Here is an 11891-nt window from a genome sequence, read left to right as displayed (position 1 = left end):
CTCTGGCCTCCAGTCCTTCTGGTCTGAACCCGCCCATTTGACTGTTCCCCAAAACACAAGGTACCTGGACCCACCCAAATCTGACCCAGTGCTCCATGGATGCTAGACCTTTCGGGGATAAGATCTGAAAATAAAGACCAGAGTGTGCCTCTGGTCCCAGTTCTTGAGTGTCCTTCCATGTTTCAGTCTGGGGCCCCAGCAGCCGTGGCAGGAAGCTCACGGGTGTGGGTGTGGGTGTAGCTGCTCCCCGATGCAGAGGGGACACTCCTGAGGTTCAAAGTTTGCCTTGTTGCCTGGAACCTGCTGATGAGACCATTTCTTAAGAAGTTTGAGGGAATTACACTTTATTATTATTAGAGCCCCAAAGGCCGTCTTATCCTGTGCTACATGTAAAGACTGCCTGCGAACTTGGGGGATTAATGAAGTGTAATTATTTTGGCTCTTCCTTTTAAATATTTTTTGGGGTGCCTCGATGGCTTAGTCAGTTGTCTCTGACTTCGGCTCAGGTCATGATCTTGCCGGTCGGGGTTCAAGCCCCTCGTCCGGCTCTGTGCTGACGGCTCAGAGCCTGGAGCCTATTTCGGATTTGTGTGTGTGTCTCTCTCTCTCTCTGCCCCTACCCTACTCGGGCTGTCTCTCTCTCACTCTCAAAAATAAATAAACATTAAAAAATCGTTTTAGTAAATACTTTTTAATGTTTATTTATTTTGATAGAGAGTGAAAGCAGGGGAGGGGTAGAGAGAGGGGGGGGACAGAGGATATGAAGCAGGCTCTGGGCTGATAGCAGTGAGCCCGATGCAAAGCTTGGACTCACAAACTGCAAGATCATGACCTGAGCCAAAGTTGGTTGCTTGACCGATGGCTCTTCCCTTTAGACACGGAACCAGGAGCCCTCAGTTATGGGGACAGAGGTACGAGGAGGAGGGCAGTGATATAAATCCTGATTTGTCACTCAAAGGCTGGGTGACTTTGAGTAAGTTACTTAACCTCTCTGAACTTCTGTTTTCTTATATATATCACAGAGATAATACTATCCACAAGACATACAAGGATGTTGTGATGCTGATTGCATGCAAAGCACTTATCAGGTATTGAATTATTGTCACCCTGCTGATATAGGTTGTTGCTAAGTCGAGCTTTGGTTATTGATCAAGATACGGGTAACAGAAAGATTTATATTAGCCACATCTGGACTGAGACCCTTTTGATATCATATTGGCCCCTACCTGTGAACTGTGTGTGTTTTTTTTAATTAAGGTAAAATTTAAGAACACTCTGTACCCATTAAGTAATCACTCCCTATACCCTCCTCCTTCCAGCCCACTAACATGCTTTCTGTCTCCATGGATTTGCCTATTCTGAATATTTCACCTACAACCAATCACACCATCTTAGGAACTTTTGTGTCTGGCTCCTTTCACTTCTCATAATGTTCTTGAGGCTCATCTAAGTTGGAGAATTTATCAGTACTTCATTCCTTTTCATGGAGGACAATATTCAATTGTGTGGATGGACCACTGTTTACCCATTCATTTGCTGATGGACATTGAGCGGTTTCCATTTTCTAGCCAGCCTGGATCATGCTGCTAGGAACACGCGCTTTGCTGTGTTGACATTTGGTTTCACTTCTCTTGGAGATACTCCTAGGACCTGGAATTGCTGGGCCGTCTGATAACTCTGTGCAACATTTCTGGGAAGCTGCCAGAGTATTTCCCACAGTGGCCGCATCTCTGGACGTTCCCCCCCAAAACGCAGGGGGTTCCGATCAGTCCACATCTTGCGCTGAGCGTCGTCAATACTGAGTAAAGAAAGGCTTAAGGAACTGGCACATGCATAACATTCCATTGTCTGTGCTGAAATTTGCTATCATGAATCGCAGACACTGGGACGAACAGGCAGGTCACAGAAGAGGCAATCTGGTCGATAAACGTGAACCGAGGCTCTGCCTCACTGGTAATCAGGGAAATGAGATGCAAATGACAACCGCAATGGAAGAACATTTCCTACTCATTGGATTAGTAAACATTAAAAGACCAGACAAGGGGCGCCTGGTGGGCTCACTTAGCGGGGCATGGAGATCTTGGTCTCGGGGTGGTGAGTTCAAGCCCTCATGTTGGGTGTGGAGCCTACTTTAAAAAAAAAAAAAAAGCGGACAAAACTCGGTTTGGCTGGATGTGGACAATAAATATTCTCATACACCACTGGCGAGGCTGTAAACTGGCACAACCATGTGATTCGCACATTTTGCTACCAGTAGGTATATATCTTAGAGGAATTCAGAGATGAGAATCCAGGGGGACATGTTTAAAAATATTTATAGCTGTTGATGGACTTCAAGAAACACTACCCCAAAATATGGCAACTGGGCATATCGAATAATTTCAACTGAAGGAATTTGAAAAATAAAAGGTGCAGGAAGGACTTTTTGACCTTAACCCGAAGGAGGTCATAGACCCCAGGTGACAGGTGCCCTCCCCGTACCCAGGGGAAGAACGTCTTTATCTCCAGGATGCCAAGAAGAATCCGAGCAAACCAGCCTTGTTTCCCCAGTTCACCACCCTGAGCTCACACCCCTTGTCTCATCACATTTTCCCATGATTTTTCACAGATTCAACATCAGATCAGATCAGATTCAACATCAAAATATTCAAGTTTAACTTCGGGTCTTCGTTGCCTCTCATGTCACTCGAAACTCTCATGTCACATAAAACTTTTGTTAGAGGGGCGCCTGGGTGGCGCAGTCGGTTGGGCGTCCGACTTCAGCCAGGTCACGATCTCGCGGTTCGTGAGTTCGAGCCCCGCGTCGGGCTCTGGGCTGATGGCTCAGAGCCTGGAGCCTGTTTCCGCTTCTGTGTCTCCCTCTCTCTCTGCCCCTCCCCCGTTCATGCTCTGTCTCTCTCTGTCCCAAAAATGAATAAACGTTGAAAAAAAAAAATTAAAAAAAAAAAAAAAAAACTTTTGTTAGATAAACGTGTATGCTTTCCTCTCCTTGACCTGCCTTTTGTTACAGAGCCCCAGCTGAGAACCTAGAAGGTATTTTTCCCTCCTTTACACCTCTAACCTTTAGTGTCGGGAGTCAGAGGTGAGGGTTGGGGGGAGCGGATGGGAGGAGACACAAGAGGGATACCTGAGTTCCTGGTAGTGTTCTGTGTCTCGATCTGGTTGGTTGGTAACCTGAAGTGCTTCACTCTGCAACATTTCATCAAGCAGCATGCTCACGCCCTGTGTACTTTTATGTACTTATGTTTGTGGTGGTTTTATTTAGTTATTTAAAAAAATTTTTTTTTAAATGTTTATTCAGGGGCGCCTGGGTGGCTTGGTCGGTTAAGCGTCGACTTCGGCTCAGGTCATGATCTCACGGTCCATGAGTTCGAGCCCCGCGTCGGGCTCTGTGCTGACCGCTCAGAGCCTGGAGCCTGTTTCAGATTCTGTGTCTCCCTCTCTCTCTGCCCCTCCCCTGTTCATGCTCTGTCTCTCTCTGTCTCAAAAATAAATAAACGTTAAAAAAAGTTAAAAAAAAAATGTTTATTCATTTTTGAGACACAAAGTGTAAAGTGGGGAGGGGCAGAGAGAAAGGAGACACAGAATCTGAAACAGGCTCCAGGCTCTGAGCTGTCAGCACAGAGCCCGACGCGGGGCTCGAACTCACACACTGTGAGATCATGACCTGAGCCGAGGTCAGACACTTAATCGACTGAGCCACCAGGCGCCCCTTTAGTAATTTTTTTTAATGGTATGTTTTTTTTTTTGTTTTTTGTTATTTTTTTGAGAGAGCATGAGCAGGGGAGAGGTGGGGGGGGGGGGGGAACAGAGGATCCAAAGCAGGCTCTGCGCTGAGAGCAGTGAGCCTACGTGGGGCTTGAACTCAGGAACTGCGACATCACGAACTAAGCTGAAGTTGGATGCTCAACTGACTGAGCCCCACAGGCGCCCCTGTGGTGGTTTTAAAACATGATCACATAAGAGCACACAACTCTTGATCTCAAGGTTGTAAGTTCAAGCCCCACATTGGGTGGAGAGATTACTTAAAAATAAAATCTTTAGGGGCGCCTGGGTGGCTCAGTTAAGCGTCTGACTTCAGCTCAGGTCATGATCAGGGTTTCTGAGTTCGAGTGCCATGTCGGGCTCTGTGCTGACAGCTCAGAGCCTGGAGCCTGCTTCAGATTCCGTGTCTCCCTCTCTCTCTGCTCCTCCCCTGTTCATGCGCGCTCTCTCTGTCTCTCTGTCTCAAAAATAAATAAACATTAAAAAATCTTTACAAAGTAAAACCAGTCAATCAAAACGACAACACAAATGACTTGATACTCCTCCCATTGAGAGGTGGGGTCTAAGTCCCCACCCCTTGAACTTGGGTGTGTTCTTGTGACAGGTGGATCAAAGAATCTGATGAAAGTGATGTGACATCACTTCTGAGAGGTGGCCATAAAAGGCCACCCCTTGCCTGCTGGGAGTGCTCCTTCTTACAGGCCTGAGTCACCCTGTGAGAAGTCTGGCTTCCCGGCGGTGCCAGACTGGAGATCCGTAAGGCCGCAACCCAGATCTGTCCAGCCCAGACGCCACGCATATGAGTCAAGAAATCGGCTTAGATGGGTATTCTCCGGCCCCAGCCACTGAGGTCACCCCAGCTCAGGTCCCACACATTCTGGAGCACAGAAGAGCCACCTTCCCTGGGCCCAAACCCCTGGCCCAGACTGCCCAGGAACACAATAAAATGGAGGTGGCTGTCTTACATTACTATGCTTTTAAAAATTGGAAAAAACACATAACATAAAATTTATCATCTTGGGGCTTCTGGGTGGCTCAGTTAAGGGTCCAACTCTTGATTTTGACTCAGGTCGTGATCTCAGGGTTGGTGAGTTGAGCCTCACATCAGGGTCTGCGCTGACAGTGTGGAGCCTGCTTGGGATTCTCTCTCTCCTTCTTTCTCTGCCTCTCCCCTGCTTGAGCTGTCTCTCTCTCAAAACAAATAAATACAGTTTAAAAAAAAAAAAATTATCGTCTTTGTCATTGTTAACTGTACAGCACAGAATTAAGTATATTCACAGAGTTATGCAACAGATTCCAGAACGTTTTCACCTTGAAAAACGGAAACTCTATACCTACCAAGAACAGCTCCCCTTTTCCTCTCCCTGTTGCCTGTGGCAACCACCGTACTGTCTGTGTCTATGGACCTGACTACTCTGGGAAGCTCATATTAGAAGGATCACATAGGATTTGTGCTTCTTTTGGTGACTGGCTCATTTCACTTAGCTTCTTGCCCTTAAGTTTCATCCAGGCAGCAGCACGTGCCAGGCATTCCTTCCTTACCAAGACCAGATAAGAGTCTTTCGTACACACGGATCACCTTGTGTTGATGCATTTTTCTGCTGACGGACACTTGGGTTGCTTCCGCCTTTTGGCCGTTGTGAATGCTACTGCCATGAACGTGACACTAGTGTTGAGGTGGTTCGTGACACCACAGCGAACAGCTGGGACAATGTTGTGCCTCAATAAAATCTGATTTAAAAAAAAAAAAAGATGGGGCACCTGGGTGGCTCCGTCGGTTAAGCATCCGACTTCGGCTCAGGTCATGATCTCGCGGTCCGTGAGTTCGAGCCCCGCGTCAGGCTCTGTGCTGACAGCTCAGAGCCTGGAGCCTGTTTCGGATTCTGTGTCTCCCTCTCTCTCTGACCCTCCCCCATTCATGCTGTCTCTCCCTGTCTCAAAAATAAATAAATATTAAAAAAAAAAAAAAAAAAAGATGACTACACTTTAAAAAAGTGTTGCCCAGCAAAGCGTTCCTGCAAAGATCAGGCATCATGCAGACAGACGCTCAGGGAATGCAGCACCATGACCTCTTCCAGAAAAAACAAACCTCTTCTGTGCCAGACAGCACCAACCAGGGATAAATCCAAACAAACAAGACCAGGCGTGCCGAAGCTATAGCAGAAGGTCTGGTGGTGAGTACCAAACCTACCTAAATATAAAGATCAAAGGCAAGGAGGAGTCATGGTTACTTGGGTGGATATATACACAATATAAATTCTGACCCTGTAAGAAGAAAACTTAAATGTATATACTATCTATCACCATATGTAACTACATATGTAAGACTATATACAGTTAAACACACAAGTATACAAATAGGAAGAAGGTGGGGAGTAGTTGGAGGGATTGTGACAGAATAATTTCTTCTTCTAGGGGAGCCTGGGTGGCTCAGTCAGCTGAGCGTCTGACCGAACGTCAGCTCAGGTCATGATCTCAGGGTTTGTGAGTTCAAGCCCCACATCAGGCTCCCTGCTGTCAGCACGGAGCCCACTTTGGATCTTCTGTCCCCCTCTCTCTTTGTCCCTCCCCCGCAATAAAACCTAAAAAAAGAATAATTTCTTCCTCTAACTAACAGAAAAAGCAATCAACTTAATCTACTATTGAACGATGCAGGGTTGTTTCATTTTTCCTAATTACAAAAACAGCAACAAAGAATGAGTGAATGATTCCTCTGCCCTGATCCTCACCTCCTTGAAGAGGGCTCAGCCCTGTCCTAAAAGCTTCAAGCCCCACGCCGCCCTGAGGTGAGTGGTATTTGCTCACTTCACTGAGGTTCAGAGAGGCAAGTGTCTGGCCCAGACGCGCACAGCTCATTGCAGGAGAGGACCAAACCTAGGTATATCTGACATCTGATCCTGAACCCAGCCCTGAGCCCATCCCTGCAGGCTTGTGCAGCCTCCCCACCCTCCCCCCAGCCTGTCCTCCAGTAAAGAGAACTCCAGGACGAAGTGCTAGGGGCCAAGTCACCTGCTAATTTGGGTGAACTTGGGGAAATGACCTTCTACTCTCAGTCTCCACAACTCTAGAATGATCTTTCGTTTTTTCATTCACTCATTAAATAACAATAGTTGAGGGATTCTTTGTGCCACTTTCCATTCATTTCGCCTATTCTAGAATTTTATATTTCAATGAATTTTTGTTTTGAGAGATTTATCTACTCATCACTCATGATGAGTGTGATAAGCTGATGTCCCCCGCTCCCCCCAATCTATATGTGATGGTATTTGGAGGTGATTAGGTCATGGGGATAAAGCCCTCCTGAATGGAGTTAATGCCTTGTAAAAGAGACCCCAGAGAGATCCCTTCCTGCTTCAGCCAAGTGAGGACACAGAAAAGAGATGTCCATCCATGAACCAGGAAACAAGTTCTCACCAGACACCAAATCTGTCAGCACATTGACCATGGATTTCCCAGCCTCCAGAAGTGTGAGATATAAAATTCTGTTTTTTTTTTTTTTTTTTTTAATGTTTATTTATTTTTGAGACAGAGAGAGACAGAGCATGAACGGGGGAGGGGCAGAGAGAGAGGGAGACACAGAATCGGAAGCAGGCTCCAGGCTCCGAGTCATCAGCCCAGAGCCCGACGCGGGGCTCGAACTCATGGACCGCGAGATCGTGACCTGAGCTGAAGTCGGACGCCCAACCGACTGAGCCACCCAGGTGCCCCCAAATTCTGTTGTTTATAAGCCCCCCCCCCAGTCTGTGGTGTTTTGTTACAGCACCCCTAAGGGAATAGAACAATGAGCTTCGGGATTGTTTTTCAATTTGGGGCTATTACTCCTAAAGCTGCTGTGGAAATTTGCATATGAATCTTTGGACATACGTTTTCATTTCTTCTGTCTAATTACCTAGGAATGGGATGGCATAAGTTAAGTATAACGGTTCAATTTTGAAGAGACTGCCAATCTGTTCTCCAAAATGATATAGCATTCATATTCCTGGGGACAGTGTGTGCTTGTTTCATTTGCTCCATAGCCTCACAATACTTGGTCTGGTTGGTCTTTCAAATCGTAGCCATTCTACTGGGTGAGGAATGGTGTCTCGCTGTGGTTTGAAGTGGCATCTGCCTGGTGACTAATGATAGTGACCAGTTTTTCTTGTCTTTACGGGCCATCCGTATATGTTCTTTGGTGAAGTGCTTGTTCAAACCTTTTGCCCATTTCCTTTGGGTTGTTTGTCTTATTGTGGAGTTGTAAAAGTTCTTTATATACTCTGGATACGAGTGCTTGGCCAGATACACGTATTGTGAATATTTGCTCCCGGTGTGTGGCTTGCCTTTGAATTTTCTTACTGGTGTCTTTTGAAGTTCATGCTTGATTTTGTATCAGTAAAATATCCAAAAGAGGGAGAAATCCAGTGCAGGGGTGGTGCTCCAAGCCCAGGAGATCTGGCGTCACTCAGAAATTAGGATGGGGTGAGGCTGAAAGGCCACAGACTCTGACGTCGTGATTCCTGTCTGGGGTTAAGATTTCCACACTGGGGGTCGGGCAGGTAAAGGGCCAGGCAGGCTGGTTTTGGGCTGAACGCCGTCCCCTGTTGGCCACTTGCTCTTTCGGACACCTGGGTGCTGGTCTGAGGAGGCCTACACCAAGTTGGGAGAGCACGGCCCCAGGAAGCCTCAGAAGGCTGCCCCCTGTTGGAGGTCACCGGAGACCATGTGGCAGATGGGTTCCTGAGTCTCCTGGCTTGTTGGCTGGTGGAACCCCTGGGCGCCTGGGTCTCCTACCTGCCCTCCCTCGTTCTTGGACGTCTGAAGGGCTTCCTGTCAGTAGTGCTTCTCTGGAACCACCGCTGCCTCAGGGCTTTCAGATTTAGTTCTTGGAAACTCTGAAGTTTGGGAGGACACACAGAACTGCCCTGCCCGAGGGAGGGAGATTCCGATGCAGAAGTGGCCCCACCTGGCCCTTGAGTAGCTGGGAGCATGCTGGCCACCCTGAGTTCTCTGCTGCTCTCCCAACCACGGCCACACAGAGCCGGGCCTGGGCTGGGCCTTGTCCGTGATTCCCCCATTCCCCGGGCAACTGGGGCCCTCTAGCTATGGAAGGTCCTATTACACAGGTAATGTGCGGGACTTTGGGGGTGGACAGCCCCCTCCCAGGATGCCACTGTGGACCGGCAGAACAAGCATCCTCTCCGGGGTTTAGAGCTTTAGACCGACTCACCAAGGCTGTCACTTTCTCAGGATGGATCCCTCTCCCAGCATGCTTGTGGGGTCAAGGGGCCCCTGGAGACCCAGGGGGCAGGGGTGGGGGGCCTGGTGAGGTGGGTGGTCATTCTAGTTCCCTCACCCCTACAGATGGGGCCTGGAGACTGCTCCCTCTGGGTCTGACTGGGCCTCGTCAGTTGGGTTCTCAGGGACACAGAAACAACAAAAGAAGATGGAATTTGGGGCACTTGATCTTCTTCCTGCCCTGACCTGCAGGCATGTTCACCTATGGACTCTTCTAGAATATTTAAAAAAAAAATTTTTTTTTAACGTTTATGTATTTTTGAGAGACACAGAGAGGCAGAGCATGAGCAGAGGAGGGGGAGAGAGAGACACACACACAGAATCCAAAGGAGGCTCCAGGCTCTGAGCTGTTTGTTAGCACAGAGCCCGATGCGGGGCCCAAACTCACGAACCACAAGACCATGACCTGAGCCAAAGTCGGATGCTCAACCGACTGAGCCACCCAGGTGCCCCTCTTCTAGAATATTTTTAAATGCAGAAGAGAAAGACAACCCACATAGAACTACAAAGGAAACCAATTTTATTGAAATACAATGATTAAAGTATGTGAAAGTGTGTTATGTGGTGCTTCTTGGTTAATCCATTAGCAGCATAATAATGTCAGTATTTTCAAAACAGAGTAACATAGGGGTGCCTGGGTGGCTCAGGCGGCTGGGCATCTGACTTCGGCTCAGGTCATGATCTCACGGTTTGTGAGTTCGAGCCCTGCGTCGGGCTCTGTGCTGATGGCTCAGAGCCTGGAGCCTGTTTCACATTCTGTGTCTCCCTCTGTCTCTGCCCCTCCCTTGATCATGCTCTGTCTCTCTCTGTCTCAAAAATAAATAAAACATTTAAAAAAAATTAAAAAAAAAAACCCAAAAAACGAGTAACATAAATGGTATTTGAAGATCCCTGCAATGATTGCAAGGTGATACAATTCCTGCTAGGTTGCTGGCATACACAATCGAAGAAAACGCTAGATTTCCATTGGAAGTTAATGAAGACGAAGATGTAATTTTTTTTCCAATCCAAGTTTACAACCCCCCTGGATTCTCTCCACAGCTGCCTGGGGGGCCCATGGACCCCAGGTTGAAACCCTGGCACAGAAGAAAAACAGGGGCAAATCTGAGGACACAGCCATCACGCTGGTAGAGACATGTAGCATGAAGGTTTCACTGCAAATCTCCCTGGCGTCAGGCTCATGCCACAGAATTGGGCTTATGCGTCTTGAAAGTCACCTGGCCAGGTGCACAGACATCAGGGGCCACAGATCAAGCCAGGCCAGACTGACAAGAGGCCAGCTTCCCTCACTTCCTGCCTTCCCATAGGCAGTACCCTCCGTGAGGAGAGTCTGGGCCAAATCAAGTTCCCCAGGTGTTGGAGAACGCACCCTCCCTGACCTCCTATCTACCCTCATCCTGGATCCTGGTCCTCCCTCCCCCCACCCCCTCAAGACGGCCTCAGGGGCCTTTGGATTTCCGCCTGCATCTGCTCCCAGCCCTCTGCATTTCTAGGTCCGGATTTTGGAGTGAGGAAGGGCGTCCTCCTCTGCTGACAGCCCCCTCCTTCTCCTCCTCCTCTTCATTAAAATTTGTTGTTGTTGTTGTTAAAGTTTGTTTCTTTATTTTGACAGAGAGAGAGCGGGAGGGGCAGGGAGAGAGGAGAGAGACAGAATCCCCAGCAGGTTCCACACTGTCAGCATGGAGCCTGATGTGGGTTATCAAAATTTTAAAAAATATTTGTAAATGTATGTATGTATGTATGTATTTATATTTGAGAGAGAAAGAGAGAGAGGGAGACACAAAATCCCAAGCAGGTTCCTTGCTGTCAGCACAGAGCCCGACTCAGGGCTCAAACCCACGAACCATGCGTGACCTGAGCTGAAAATAAGAGTCAGACGCTTAATTGATTGGGCCACCCAGGTGCCCCATCCTTTTCCTCTTCAGACCAGCACTTTTTTATTTTTTTAATTTTTAATTTTTATTTTTGAGAGAGAGAGAGGGAGAGAGAGACAGAGTGTGAGCAGGGGAGGAGCAGAGAGAGAGGGAGACAGAATCCGAAGCAGGCTCCAGGCTCTGAGCTGTCAGCACAGAGCCTGACGCGGGGCTCGACCCACAAACTGTGAGATCATGACCTGAGCCAAAGTCGGACGCTCAACCGACTGAGCCACCCAAGTGCCTCCAGACCAGCACTTCCATGCTTACTCACCACCAAGAGCTGATGGGCAGGCAGCAGGCAGATTCCTCTGGAGCCTCAGCCTAGCTGAACAATTGCCCTGTGGACATAAATGAACAGTGAGACACAAGCAAGCTTCAGTCTGAATTGTCCCCATTTCCCTGACCCTGGGGACTTTGGAGAAGTATTCCACAGGGACAAAATATCCCCTCTTGGCATGTGATGGGACCACGCTGCCCTGAGCCCTCGCCTTCCATCTTCAGGGATGTAAGGATTGGGACATGTAAGCCATTCTGGAAACTTTACCCCCAGAATTCTAGAGGGACTTGACTACAACGACCTCGGTGAGTATCCAAAGCAAATGTCAGCACTTCTGTGCTTAGTCTCTTCTCAGATAAAGTGGACCTGGAGGGCCCTCAGCCACCCCTCACCTGGCCAGGTAACTGTAGACACTTCTTCGGTGCCCACCCAGAGAGCCCTTGTGTTGTTTACTTTCCTAGCTAAGCGGAAATGGCGAAAAGAGAAAGATTTATTGTGTATTACATTCAGCCACTGGAGGAAGTGGCCGGGGGCAGGGCCCACAACCACAGGTAGAGATTGTTTCCGGCTCGGGAGGGACAGGTGAGTCTTGCATCGAGGTAAATGCACAGCATGAAGGTGAAGGAGCAGGAGAGAGACACGGAACAGGTAGTTGTGACCCA

Source organism: Leopardus geoffroyi, chromosome C1 (assembly GCF_018350155.1).
Source record: "Leopardus geoffroyi isolate Oge1 chromosome C1, O.geoffroyi_Oge1_pat1.0, whole genome shotgun sequence".
Lineage (NCBI taxonomy): Eukaryota > Metazoa > Chordata > Mammalia > Carnivora > Felidae > Leopardus > Leopardus geoffroyi.
Note: the sequence above shows the minus strand (reverse complement) of the source record.